The sequence below is a fragment of the Drosophila tropicalis genome, unplaced genomic scaffold, assembly GCF_018151085.1.
Source record: "Drosophila tropicalis isolate 14030-0801.00 unplaced genomic scaffold, ASM1815108v1 contig_275, whole genome shotgun sequence".
Classification (NCBI taxonomy): domain Eukaryota; kingdom Metazoa; phylum Arthropoda; class Insecta; order Diptera; family Drosophilidae; genus Drosophila; species Drosophila tropicalis.
The window spans coordinates 641,548-656,966 of NW_027172727.1; the positions used below are offsets into that span (position 1 = coordinate 641,548).

The 15,419-nt window shown below is 38.9% G+C and overlaps 1 protein-coding gene across 3 annotated transcripts in view; it reads left to right on the forward strand.

Moving 5' to 3' along the window:
* SP2353 (EGF like, fibronectin type III and laminin G domains protein pikachurin) overlaps nt 1-15,419 on the forward strand; it is a 360,244-nt gene that overhangs the window by 1,332 nt on the left and 343,493 nt on the right. The window lies entirely within an intron of this gene.

The window sequence follows — 15,419 nt, forward strand, 5'->3', positions numbered from 1 at the left end:
AAACAGTGACTTTTGTAAATAACTTCGTTACTTTTAGCGCGATTGCTATCAAATTAAACATTTGGTAGTTTAATATTTCTGTTAATAACTGTGCCGAATTTGATAAAGATCGGGTGACTATATCAAATAGCTCCCATAGGAACGATCGATGGAAAACAGTGACTATGATCAATATCTTAGTTATTTCCTATGCTAAGATTGTAGGTCATTCTTTCGCAAACATAAGCCTTTTTAGATAAAACGTTCTTCTACATTGATGGCTAATAGGTAAAAAGAGTTACCAAAAAAGTTGCAAGGGAACACAAACTTTGACGCGGTCGAAGTTAGCCCAGGCCCTCTGGTTTTAATTTACTGGGGAGAAAAGGGGCGTAGCGAATATACTGTATACCGGGTTCCAGTTGATAAAAATAATATTAAGACAGACACGTCAGTATTACTTGATTGTAGTTTTCAGATTGATTTTACATACATACATATATTGTTATGCTTCCGCGACAGCTACAAAAGAGAGGGAGAGTGTCAGTACACGTACATATGTATGTATGTATATGTATATATGTATAAATTTACATAAATATATAAACATGCTTAGATGTATATTTATGTGAATAATTTTATATTCATACATCAATGTACGCATACATCAACGTATGTATGTATGTATATAAATATGTACATTACACTTGCAACAAAGTGTTACAAGTTGTACACTGTTTTCCACCGATCGTTCCTATGGGAGCTATTTGATATAGTCACCCGATCTTTATCAAATTCGGCACAGTCATTAACAGATGTATTAAATTAAGAAATGTTTAATTTGAAAGCAATCGCGTTAAAAGTAACGAAGTTATTTACAAAAGTCACTGTTCCGATCTTTACTATGGGAGCTATTTGATGTAGTCACCCGATCTTGATCAAATTTGGCACAGTCATTAACAGATATAATAGTCACTGTTTGTGAGCTATATGATATATGAGATATACAACCCCTGCAGTATATACAAGCCTACGTGCAGAATTTCAGCTCTGTAGCTCTTACGGTCTGTTAGGGGTTTGCGTTGATCCAGACGGACGGACGGACGGACAGACGGGCATGGCTATTTGAACTCGACTCGTCGTGCTGATCAAGAATATATGTATATACTTTGTATAGTCGGAGATGCTTCGTTCTATGCGTTGCACACTTCTGACCAAAATTAATATACCCTTTTTGCAAAGGTATAAAAACTCAATTATCGAAAAAAATGAAATTGGACAAGAAGTAAAGCAGCAAAGAATACTTCACGTTACGGTGATTTTTGTATACGTCACTTAGCTTCGTTCATCTGTGTATTGTTGTAATTGTTATTGTTTTCCCCACTTACGCTAGCGTCGCTTTGCGCTTTCATTTCTTTGTTCATTTTTCGTAAATTTTTGTAAATTTTCGTAAGGGCAGGAGCCATTGAGATACAGTGAAGTGTTTTTAAAATATAATGCACTTTTTACTCCTTGATAAAATTCGTTTATTTTAGAATCAGCTACAAGAACTAATTGTACAACAACAACGTGAGCGTCGACTCTCGGTCCAACGCAACAACGCGTACTTTTCGGTGGTGTCGCCGACCCCACTGAATGCTAACGTAAGCAATAACACCGAAAGTGCCAGCCACTCAGCAATCAAAAGCAACTTACCGTGGAGAGAGCAGTGTGCTTCTCCATCAATAACGATAACTGGGTCACCGATTGCACCGACCAGCACCGTCAGCTCGTTGACAGCAACTACTGCAACGTCTGCCGAAGTATTGACCTGCCTCAAACCGTCAACGACAAGTCGCCCTGAGTCAGCCACAATAGTAAACCCAACGACTTCTGTCCAAACTGGAATGGATAGATATATTAAAATAACTAAACGGAAGCTAAGCCCGCAAAAGAAATAAAGTGGCAACACGCCGAAAATAACCAAACCAAATGAACGAGTAGCACCCCTTAGCGGGAATCGTTTTAAAATTCTTGCCGATCAGCAAGATGATCAAGCCGGCGCTGTAGATAAAGTTAAATCGGCTAGACCACCCCCCCTTATACATACGTGGAGCCAACTGCAGCGCCCTGATTTCGAAGCTAGTAGAAACAGTAGGGGCAAATAACTTTGTTGTAACCCCTCTCAATAGGGGTAACATTAAAGAAATTAAATGTCAAACCCAAACTGAGGACAATTTCCGCATCATCGAAAAGTACCTCCGTAATGCTAACATCAACTTCAATACGTACCAACTAAAAAGCAGTAAAGGGCTCCAGGTTGTGTTGAAGGGGATTGAGCCATCGGTCCCTACTCAAGAAATAGCAGACGCGTTGGTCGAAAAAGGGTTTGCGGTCAAATCCGTTGTCAACATCATCAGGAACAAAGTCGCACAGCCGCTTTTTAAAATCGAGCTCCAACCAGATGCAAAGCGGTCGAAGCCAAATGAAGTGCACCCAATCTACAACCTACAGCTCCTATTGCACAGAAGAATCACCGTAGAGGAGCCCCATAAGAGACACCAACCACCGCAGTGTAAAAACTGCCAGGAATACAACCACACCTCTAACAACTGCAATCTCAGGTCAGTGTGTGTTGGCTGTGGCGAACATCATAAAGATGGCATTTGCACCAAGGACAGAAACAATGTCGCACTAAGATTATGCAGTAACTGTGGAGGGAACCACACGGCCAACTACAGAGGATGTCCTGTCTTCAAGGATCTTAAATCTCACCTAAACGGGCGCAAACCGCCAGCTGGACCAAAAATCACCGTCAACGCCTCTAAAACTACACCGGAGGTATTCTTCGCCAAGGCTGTTAGATCATCTAACATGCCTGCTACATACAGTCCTAGTGTATCCTTCGCTAGTGTGCTCCGAACTGGACAGACGGAGCCCGCAAAAGCCTCGTCACTCCACCATCTACAGAATCCGCAACCTAGCGCACCAGAGCTTGGCCAGCAAACTCCAAGTGGCTTAGAAGCCCTATTGATCTCACTCAATCAAAACATGACCACTTTTATGACGTTCATGCAAAACTGTATGCAAGAACTGATGCGGAATCAAAACCTGCTTATCCAGAAGCTTATCGAGAATAAATAATGGCTTCCCTACGTCTATGTCTTTGGAATGCTAACGGCATCTCCAAGCAGAAAAATGGACTGCAACTATTCGTAGACTCAAGTGAAATCGACGTTTTGCTGATTTCGGAAACACATTTAACATCAAAAAATAATTTTCATATACCAAAATATACCTTCTATGCAACAAACCATCCAGACGGAAAAGCTCATGTCGGGACTGGTATCCTAATCAAAAACCGTATAAAACACGCGTTCCTCAACAGATTTGAAACACAGCACCTACAAGCAACTGCTATAACCGTCCAAACCAGCTGCGGCAACACTACATTGGTTGCCCTGTACTGCCCACCACATTTCTCAATCTCTGAAAAGGAATTTACCGATTTCTTTAACACACTCGGAGATCGCTTCATTGCAGCAGGGGACTATAACGCCAAACATACGCACTGGGGATCTCGCCTGGTAAATCCTAAAGGCAAGCAGTTGTACAACACAATAGTCAACCATCTCAATAAGATGGATTGCGTCTCACCGGGTAGGCCTACTTATTGGCCCACAGATCCACAGAAAGTGCCTGACTTGATTGATTTCGCAATAACCAAGAGGATTCCACGTAATCGGATCACAGCGGATACACTGCTAGATTTAACTTCCGATCACTCTCCAGTACTATTCACACTATTAACAAGACCTCAAGTACTTGATCGCCCATATAGGCTTACAAACAACAAAACAAATTGGCTTAAATTAAAAATGTACATGAGTGCCCACATTGACTGTTCGCCGAAACTGGATGCTGCAGAGGACATTGATATGTGCGTCTCTGCACTTGAGTCTATGATGGCAGCTGCAGCAAGACTATCTACTCCACCTGCCTCTTCTTACACTAAACCTGTTGACAGGCCTACGAACCGGCGGATAGAACAATTAGTAACGGAAAAACGACGTCTAAGAAGAGAATGGCAGATTACTCGCTCACCAGCAGCAAAACTTCGCCTAAGGCATGCTAATCGCAACCTCTCCAAGGCGTTAAGACAAGAGGAAAGCTGGGCTCAAAGAAAATACATAGAAAAGCTCAGCCCAACCAGCACTAAACATCCTCTGTGGAAAGCCCACCCAACTTTAAGCGCTCCTGCAGAGACAATTTTACCGATAAGGAGTCCAACCGGTGGATGGGCCCGCAGTGACGAAGAGAGGGCATCCGTATTTGCCACACATCTTAAAATGGTTTTCCAGCCAAATCCAACATCAAAGTCACGAACAGTGACTTTTCTCAATAACTTCGTTATTTTCTGTGCTATTATCGTGAAACTATTAGAGAATTTATTATGCCTATAAACGACTGTGCCAAATTTGGCTCCGGAGGGAACAGTGAGTACAAGAAGCGAATCTTACACACACAAGCCTGTCACATCAAAATCCCACTTCTAAAATTTCAGTTGTAAATACCACTACCCAGAAGAAGATTATAGATGGAGAAGCTGTCAGGTGGCTTCGGCGGGGAGTGCGGCTTACGGGAACAATAGAAATGTGAGACTCGTACGTTAAGGTTGATTATTAAAGGGGTATAGTAAATTCATGCAAAAATCGATAAGTTTTAAGAATTTTAATTGGCGATACGGATAGTCTCAGTTCAATTTTTGTTTGACCGTGTGATAATAAAATTTTCATCCAAAAATATTGAAAACTGAGTGAGATGTAGGCAAGCGCCTCGAAAAAAAGTGACTTGCGGTGAACATCATAACTGGTCACAGAATCTTCGGAAATGAAAAAATTAAAATTGCATTAGTTAAAAGACAAAAAATTTACCATGTAACGCTGTCAAGTTTTTATTTATTTTTTTTTTTTTCGATTTTTAAAGGCACTTGAAAGTTAAAAAACACTATTTTCGCCCAAAACCCCAAGTTATTTGTTTTTGTAAAAATAATAAATATTAAAAAAAAAAAAAAAAAAAACAGAGGGCCGGGGCTAACTTCGACCGCGTCAAACTTTGTATACCCTTGCAACTTTTTTGGTAACTCTTTCCTTACCTATTAGCCATCAATGGCTAATGTTTGCGAAAGAATGGCCTACAATCATAGGAAATAACGAAGATATTGATCAAAGTCACTGTTTTCCACCGATCGTTCCTATGGGAGCTATATGATATAGTCACCCGATCTTTATCAAATTCGACACAGTCATTAACAGATATATTAAATTAAGAAATGTTTAATTTGAAAGCAATCTCGTTAAAAGTAACGGAGTTTTTTAAAAGTCACTGTTTTCGACCGATCATTCCTATGGGAGCTATATGATATAGTCGCCCGATCTTGATCACATTTGGCACAGTCATTAACAGATATATTAACTTAAGAAATGTTTAATTGGAAAACAATCACGTTAAAAGTAACGAAGTTATTTACAAAAGTCACTGTTTTTGACCGATCGTTCCTATGGGAGCTATATGATATAGTCATCCGATCTTGATCAAATTTGGCACAGTAGTTTATAGGCATAATAATCTCTCTAATATTACGATAATGGCGCAGAAAATAATAAAGTTATTGAGAAAAGTCACTGTTCGTGACTTTGGGGTTTGTATGGGAGCTATATGATATAGTGGTCCGATCCGGCTGAATCCGAGATATACAACCCCTGCAGTATATACAAGCCTAAGTGCAAAATTTCAGCTCTTCGTTGATCCAGACGGACGGACGGACATGGCTATTTGAACTCGTCTCGTCGTGCTGATCAAGAATATATACTTTTCAGCAGAGCGTTTTAAAGTTTTGGACACCCAAAAATCTAATATAAAACGGTCTACCGACCTGCGTTCAACTAACTCGGATCGATCTAAAATTTTAACACACTATTCTTGAGATGTTAAGCAAAAAAAAAAAAAAAATGTTGTTTCATACCATAGCAAAACGTGTGTAGAAAAATCGCAACAGCTAAAACTAGCAAACGTCGAAACTACAGCAATCAATGGAATCGGGTCGGTAAAATTTAAACTGCAAAATATTCTGCAAATATTTTTAACACACTGTATGTACCAATATAAGAGAAAATCTAGTGTTAATAGCGAAGATATGTGACCACGGCGTCAATGTGCTATTCAAGAGAAATATTGCTGAAATAATAAAGATATCCAATGGGAAAGTAGTTTTGTTGCACAGCGAAAACAATACCTACATATGTGTGTAAGGTACAATGCAGAGTTACAGAGGTTTAACAGCAGCAAGCGGACAGATGATCACGAACAGCAGAGTTTAACAGGAGAACAACAGAGAGTATAGTAGACAGCAGAATGTCATAGTAGAGAGACACAGTTGTAGTTGGAGAGTCGAAAAAGCATCAGCAGTGAGAGAGAAACAATTGAACGAAAGCAGCAGATTAACTTAACTATTAAAACTTAGTTGAGTTTACTCAACTCACATTTTAGGGGCTCGTCCTAGTTTGGAAAGTGCAAGTTACTTGGAGTTTTCCAAAGGTGTCTCAAAATTGGCCAGAGGAGTCTCAAAAGTTTTGCCGCGGATTTGCTGAGCGAGAGGGACGGCAGTACAAGCAAAGCGTTCTGGAAAACCGATAGGAGTGGAAATCTTTTCAATAGCTTCAGGAGTAGTATGATGTGTATGAGCGCGTTACCGAAAGATCTGCGAAACCTCTTTTGCCCAACGAGACGAATCAGAAGAGATTGCTTCATGTCTCAGATAAGGAAAAGCACTGCTTTAATTGTGGGTCAGTTAAGCATTTTCGTAAGGATTGCGATGCCGATACGAAAAGCAAATAGATTTGCTGCAGAGGCCGTGAGAAAATGTCTTGAAGATCAATGGCAGGAAAAGCGAGTAGTCAACAAAACAGAGGTACAGAGTCTACGTGAACAGCTAACGGACCAAGAGCAGCTGCTTTTGGATATGCAATAAAGGTAGACCAGGGATAAACAGATTACCGAGGCATCTCGACAAGCCTCAGAGTTGACCAATGCGAAGGCTCAGCTGAAGCGACAAGAGATGTACCAACGCTTTGATAAAGAACGCTAACTAATGAGGCAGCACGCGAAAGCTGAAATTATACAAGCGCAGAAGTCTTATAAAAAGCACTTTGGAGACTTAGTCGCCATACGCAGGACGCAGTTTGTCGCAGAAAAAAACTGTCCAGCGAATATTTAGGTCCTTATGAGGTGACGCAAGTGAAGAGGAATAGTAGATACGACGTAAGGAAAGCAGCTGATGTCGAAGGGCCTACCTTTACCAGTTGCGACTATATGAAAATGTGGCGCTATATTAGGACAACGAAGACGATTTACCATCTGGGCCAGATGAATGATCAGGAATGGCCGAATGTAAGGTACGATGGAGAGACAGAGGTTTAACAGCAGCAAACGGACAGATGATCACGAACAGCAGAGTTTAACAGCAGAACAACAGAGAGTATAGTAGACAGCAGAATATCACAGTAGAGAGACACAGTTGAAGTTGGAGAGTCGAAAAAGCAGCAGCAGTGAGAGAGAAACAAGTCAACCGAAGCAGCAGATTAAGAATAATTGTAACTTTTTTCCAAACTACTTTTAAATTCCTCATGTCGAGGAAATACTTGAGAAAAGCCTTTTAGCAGTCGAAAACAAAACCAGTATCAGAAAGTGGCATGAACGTTTTGGACACTTAAACGAAAAGGATTTAAAAGATGTCAACCAAAAAGGGAGAGTACATGAAGCATGCGTAAATATAAATGAGAGTCTACCAATCTGGGAAGTATGCACTAGGGGGAAGCAACTACGAAAACAGTTTACAGCATACAGATATGTGATAGAATGCGAGTGAGTAGTCATGGAAGTAGACGAAACTTTTTAACATTTATAGATGATCTTTCGAAATGGTTGAATTGTATACCATCAAAAGTAAATTTTCAAAAATTTTAAAGAGTGTACACCGTTTTAGATCAGACATCAGTTACCTACGGAACAGATGCCAATCCAAAAGTCAAAAAACTCTTTTCACTCATTGCAGAGGACGGACGTGTTTTTTTTTTTTGCGGTTATCAAGTTTTATTTTTTTTCTCGCGTTTAAATACTTTTCTATAACTTTTAATCTCAATATCGACTTAATAATTTCAGCATCCGAATTTTATTTTCATTTCGCAAATTCATGGAGTCGCTTTTGTGTTTTTTGTTTAAATATACATAAATCAAAACTTACAACAATACTTGCATTAGCGGTGTTGTTCGTCCCTTACCAGAACGTTAGAGGACTGAAATCTAAACTTATTAATCTCTATGTGGATAGTCTTTCTTTTGAACATAACATTCTAGCTTTTACAGAGACGTGGCTAAAACCTGACATTGCTGATGCATCGGTTTTTTCCACAAACTTCTATATTCTGACGTGACCGGATTTCCCGCATAGGCGGTGGTGTTCTGATAGCTGTTGATGCTGCTTCATCATCTGAAATGATTGAAATGATGATGATTTTAAATTTTTTAATGCTTTTATTACTTGTTCCTATATTCCGCCATTGTCAGACATGGTGGTATATTTAAGTCATTTAGAGGCAATTAAGTTTGTCTCCTCTTTATTTGCAGTCAAGACATGCTCATAGTTTTAGGTGATTTTAATTTAAACGCTTTAGCATGGTCACCAACAGATGAATCTACAATGTTGCTGCCCTCTATGTCGCATGACTTTATTGATGGCCTTCTAGGCTTATCTTTATCCCATGTCAATCCTGTCTGGAATTCTAATGGAAAATCGTTAGATCTTATTTTTGTATTGGACTCTTCTTATTGTGATGTTTCTAGGATCAAGGATCTATTGTCTGTCGAATCTTCCTCTTTTCCATCTATTTGGAAGGAGTCGTATATCATTCCTCTGCATAAAAATGGCAAAAAGTCCGAAGCCTCTAACTATAGGGGTATCTCAAAATTGTCCGCTATTCCGAAAGCTTTTGAGAAAATTATAACTTCTCAATTGCAACATTTTTGCAGCTCTATTATTTCGCCATCCCAACATGGGTTTGTGAAACGTAGATCTACAACCACTAACCTTTTAGAATTTACATCAATAATTATCAAGGGGTTCAAAAATGGTAAACAAACTGATGTAATATATACTGACTTTAGCAAAGCCTTTGATTCCGTTAATCATACCCTATTACTTTCTAAGCTGAGCAACATTGGGTTTCCACCCCTTTTCCTTTCTTGGGTTCGTGAATATTTAACAAATAGAAAACAGAAGGTACTTTTTAAGTCTTCTTTTTCCGCTTCCATTCCTGTGACTTCTGGTGTACCTCAAGGTAGTCATCTTGGCCCTCTGCTCTTCACACTATTCATTAACGATCTTCCATCAGTCATTGTTCATTCGCGTGTGCTTATGTATGCTGACGATGTCAAGATTTGTCTTACTCATAAAGATACAGATTCATTTAGTCGGCTACAAGCTGATCTTAAAAACTTTCAATCCTGGTGCCAGTTTAATCTACTAAATCTTAACACTACCAAATGTAAGGTAATGACTTTTTTCCGTAACTCTCCCCAACTGGTCACTTATTTTCTAAACAATAGCCCTTTAGAACGTTTAAATAATATAAATGATTTGGGCGTACTTATGGACCATAAGTTAAATTTTAACACCCACATTTCCACCACGGTCGCAAAGGCCATGAGTGTCCTGGGTTTCATTAAAAGATGGTCAAAAGAATTTGATGACCCCTATACAACTAAAGTTCTTTTTACTTCGCTTGTCCGTCCTATTTTAGAGTATGGATCTTGCATTTGGTCACCTCAATATGAGTCGCACCAGATTAGACTTGAATCCGTTCAAAAGCAGTTTTTGCTATTTGCTCTTCGTGGCTTAAGCTGGGATCGCAATGTCAATTTGCCTTCGTATTCTAGTAGACTTCTCTTGATTAAACTTCCGTCCCTAACTAACCGTAGAATTATGCTTGGTGTCATTTTTATGCACAAGCTCCTAATTGGTGATATCGACTCGCCTGAGTTATTAGCTCAGGTGAATCTGTCGGTACCATGTAGACGGAGTAGACATCCTTTGATACCTTTATCCCTTAGTCGTTGTTCTTCTAACTATGCTATGCATGAACCTTTTAGGGTCCTCTGCTCTGATTACAACCTTCTATTCCCTGTAATCAGCTCAGAGTTTTCTATTAATATGCTTAAAACATCTATCCTATCCCATTTAGTTAATAGATAGCTATAGTATTATTTGTTTGTCTGTTTTTTCTATTGTGTATTTGTCCACGCGATTCGTGCCGTGCGTTATACGGCTGCACCCCTCGGTCGGTCGGGTGGGAGGTGGGCAGTTATCTGCTTGGGCTCGCGCGTAACAGGCTTTGTCCTGGTGTCGTAGGGGCCACTTGAACGTACTGCGCCTAGTATCGTCCACGTCCGCTATAAGCCATTTGTTCTGCCCGAAGACAAATTTCATTGATCTGCCCTTGATTTCACCATTACTTGGTTGAAATGAGTTACCTCTAACTAGGTGCTTTCGTAAGACTGACTTTGCCAGCCTTAATGAAAACTTTACTACTATCGATTGGTCTTATCTGTACAATTGTAGAGATATGAACTCATTTTTTTATGATACTCTGAATTCACTCTTTGATATTTGTGTGCCTCTTGGTAGGTTCTCCCTGGTTTCTCGAGAGTTATCCAATTTGAAAAATGTGAAGACTCGATATTATAAGACGTTTAAAAAACACGTCGTTCATCAGATTAAGCTCTGTATACAATCGCTCGTTCGAAATTGATGATGCTTAATAAACAATGCTATAAGAATTATCTGCAGCGGTGTCAGTTTTTCCAAAACAACTTATTCCTCAACGAATTATCGAGCAAGTCCGTATCCTTGTCATTTAAAAAAAGCTAATTGCATTTTCAATCCAGTGATTGATGAAAGTTCTCTTCTTAGCGAACTTAAACTAGTTAAACCTGTTTGCTCTCCGGGGCCAGATGGTCTACCTGGATGTGTACTCAGGTTCTGTGCAAACACATTATGTAAACCCATTTTAAAATTGTTTCTATTGTCTGTCGAATCTTCCTCTTTTCCATCTATTTGGAAGGAGTCGTATATAATTCCTCTACATAAAAATGGCAAAAAGTTCGAAGCCTCCAACTATAGGGGTATGTCAAAATTGTCCGCTATTCCGAAAGCTTTTGAGAAAATTATAACTTCTCAATTGCAATATTTTTTCAGCTCTATTATTTCGCCATCCCAACATGGGTTTGTGAAACGTAGACCTACAACCACTAACCTTTTAGAATTTACCTCTATAATTATCTGGTGTCAGTCACAAATCAATTCTCATTGAGACCAAACGTGCCTAGCAATTAACTCGCGAATAACTCCACATCAAAAAGAAAACACTTTCTTTTCGCCTTAAAATACTCCAACAACAATCTCCAGAACAAAAAAAAAACACAACTAACGGCGCTTGTCTGGCGACACTCGCCAAAAATTACCAGTAAGATGACCAAACCCCCGGATTTACTGCAATTTACAACAGACAAAAACAAACATTTAACGCACCCTTCTGCTGGATCAAAATTTTTGATAATTACAAGAATTGAAAGCAACGATGGCCTTGCCCACGTCTCTTCTTTTCTTGTCCAAAAAGTCATAGATAACATTTGCTCAGGAAAAGTCACTAAAGTCTCAACTAACTTCAAAAGTGGCACATTGGAAGTCGAAACTGCCAACCTTTATCAAGCCACTAGATTAATTACGTTGACATCTTTCTTCAACAATATTAAAGTCGAAGTCAGTGAACACAAAACAAGAAACTTTGCTGAAGGTGTCATATATTGCAACAGCCTTCGTGATATTACTGAAGACGACATTACCAGAGAACTATCTTTCCAAAATGTCATCGAAACAAAAAAAAAATACTAAAAATAGACAAAGACACAAACTTACTAAAAGAAACAAGCCTCATTATCCTAACGTTCGCTTCTCCACAATTACCAGAAGATCTCTCAATTGGTTACCTCAAAGTCAAAGTGCGCCCTTTCATACCACAACCAATGATGTGCAGAGATTGCGGAAGATTGGGTCACTCCACAAAGCGATGCCGAGGAAACAAACAATGCCTTCATTGCAGCAACTAAGTCCATCTTAAAATCGACGACCCTAACGACAAATGCCATAACCTGATCTGCTGCATTAACTGCAAGGAAGGCGTAAGTGCCAATCATACATCAAGAACAAAGACATCATAACCATCAAAACACTGGAAAAAACAACATTCAAAGATGCCATAAAAGTTTACAACGAGAGACACCTAAACACATCCTAAGCCTCTGTGACGCGAGACTCCAATACTCATCAGGTAAAACCCAGTAATGCCCAACTTACCGAACAAACAAACACAACACGCAATGCTACTGACGACTACTCCGATATCTGCCCTACTACTTCGAGTACCCCCCAACGAAAAAATACAAGGAAAAACATCACCGACACAATTGAATCCCCTACGGACTCCGATATGGATATTGATGCCAACATCTTACCTAAACCCAACCTTCAAACGACAATATTAAGCGATACTAAAATTAAGATATATCCAAAATCAGACAACAATCGTAAAACATCATTAAAAGCCAAACACACAGTCAAACCTAATCCAAATTCTACAACATAAAATCTTTCCCTTCCGCACCACATATTATAATTAATAAGTAATTGCTTTCTATCCCTAAAATTTTCTCTTATACTGAATCATGTACTTAAAAATTATTCAATGGAATTGCAATGGATACGTAAACAACTACGATCAATTACAAATTCTAATAAAAAAATACTCTCCAAAAATAATATCCCTACAAGAAATCCATCTCAAAGCCCAAACTAACATTCCAACACCTATTAACTACAAAATCTATGCACTAAACTCCTCCCAAGGATCGTCCGGTGGCGTAGACATTCTAATTTACGATTCAATCGAACATACGATTCTATCTCCAATCCAAGCCTTCGACACTGTAGGCGTAAAAATAAAATCCAAAATAACTTTCAATATATTCAGTTCATACATCGCTCCCCACAAAAATTTCTCTATCCGCAATCTCAGAGATACATTCGACTCTCTTAATACCCCCCACTATTATCACTGGTGACTTTAATAGTTGGCACGCCCTTTGGGGCTCCCCTGTTAACAATCGTCGAGGCAATACTATTTGTAAATTCATTTACCAATCACCCCTAATTCTCCTCAACGATGGTTCCCCAACGCATTTTTCCACCCACCACACATTCACCCACATTAATCTCACCCTCTCTACCCCTTCTATTGATATGGAATCCTTTTGGAAAGTTGAATCCGACACCTACGGTAGTGACCACTTCCCTATTTTAACATATCTCTTTGAGCCAACCCCTCCTCCAAAACTTACACCAAAATTCAAATTTGATTCCGCAGATTGGCCTAAACACATGGCCCTAAGTCTTTCTAACCATTCTCTCCGGCCCCCCCAGCCAAAACTTAAACAAAGAGGCAGCTAACCTTATCAAAATCGTACGCGAAAGCGCCAGTCTTAGTATCCCACAAACCAACCCTTCTCGTCAAAATAATCGCAATGGTGGAACCCCAAGCTATCCGCCCTTAAAAAAGAAAAAAAATTCTTTGGTGACGCCTTAAAAATAATATATGCTTCGACAACATCGTCAACTACAAAAAAACGAACGCGCTCTTTAAAAGAGAACTAAAACAATCTAAAAGAAAATCGATTGAATCATTTACCGCTGAGATATGTCCTAACACCCCTTCATAAAAAATTTGGACCTCGATACGTAAGTTCTGTGGCCTCAAACAACGTCTCCCAATCCACTGTATCCAAAAATTCGCATCTCATACTACTACAATCACAAATAGCCAATTAATATTAGAAGAGTTTTGTTCTTTCTGGTCTTCGGAATCTGAAAATTCTAACTTGTCTAGCACCTTTTCGAACAACAAACAATTTACATCTGTATCGACTCATTTGTATTCTACCTCTTCTACCGCTCTCCAAATTGAACTGCCCATCTCATCTATCGAACTCTCCATGGCCTTATCCAAACTTTCTGGCAAAACCCCCGACCAAGATAGAATATCATACCCTATGCTGAAAAACATACACCCTACAGTCAAAGACCGAGTAACACAACATTTCAACAATATCTTCAATAACCACATTCCTCAAAATTACAAACTAAATAAAATTATCCCCATTCACAAACCCAATACTAATAAAACTAACCTAAACTTTTACAGACCAATCTCTCTTAACACCTGCTTTGCCAAAACCCTCGATAAGATTATTGCCAATCGACTATGGTGGTTTGTCTCAGTAAACAAATCTATCAATAGCCGACAGAGCGGTTTTAGGAAAGGAAAATCAATATCAGACTCTCTACTATCGATAGACTATCTGATATCTTCCGCCCTTTTCACCAAAAACCATTGATCAATAGTCTCACTCGATTTTGCAAAATCTTTTGATAAAATTGGCATACACTCCGTCATAGACGAGCTAAAACTATGGAAAATAGGTCCCAATATCATAAAGTATATTTACAACTTCACATATTGTCACTCATCGAAGTCGGTCGTTTTTTTTTTGCGCTCTCGCTTAATTTTTGTTTTTCATTCTTTCGTGAAGCTAATTTATAATATTCAATTTAAATTCATTGCCTTACTAATTCTTAATGAATCGCTATACTCATCGCGAAGTTTGCGTTAAATTTACAAACATTTATATAAATTTATAATCAAAACTTTAACAAATGCAAATATAATTTTGTTGTTGCGCTGCTTAGTTTTTGATTCCGTTCTATCTTTTGCTCCCACCCGCGCTCTCAATTTACAGTTCATAGTTTGCTTTTGTTTGTGTGGTGTTGGTGCTCTCTATTCTTTTGGTTTCTCTTTTGATCGCGCTCGCGGCCGTTAACTTCGCGCTTGTGACAAGTTTTTGTTGTTGTGTGTTTTAATACAGATAAGTACAAATATTCTCTCTTTTTGTTTTCTCTTTCTAATTTGCATATTGCAGTTAGCTTTTGCCTTGGTTTGTATACGTCTCTCTTTACATACATACATATACAGTTTTCTTTTTTATTTACATATTGATTTATAATTTGTTTTTGTATAAATCAATTATTTAATAATGTCTGTCTGTTGCAAATATAATTGCAATAATCCCAGCAAGACCAGTGAAGACTTTCTTTACTGTTGGCTGTGTGACAATGTAATGCACTTTAAATGTGCTGGTTACACAGTCAAGGTGCGGGACAGTATTGCACAGGGTGGCGGCCTTAAATGGGGCTGTGATTCGTGTCGTGGTTTGGAGCTCGAGATGCGAAGTTTTATGAA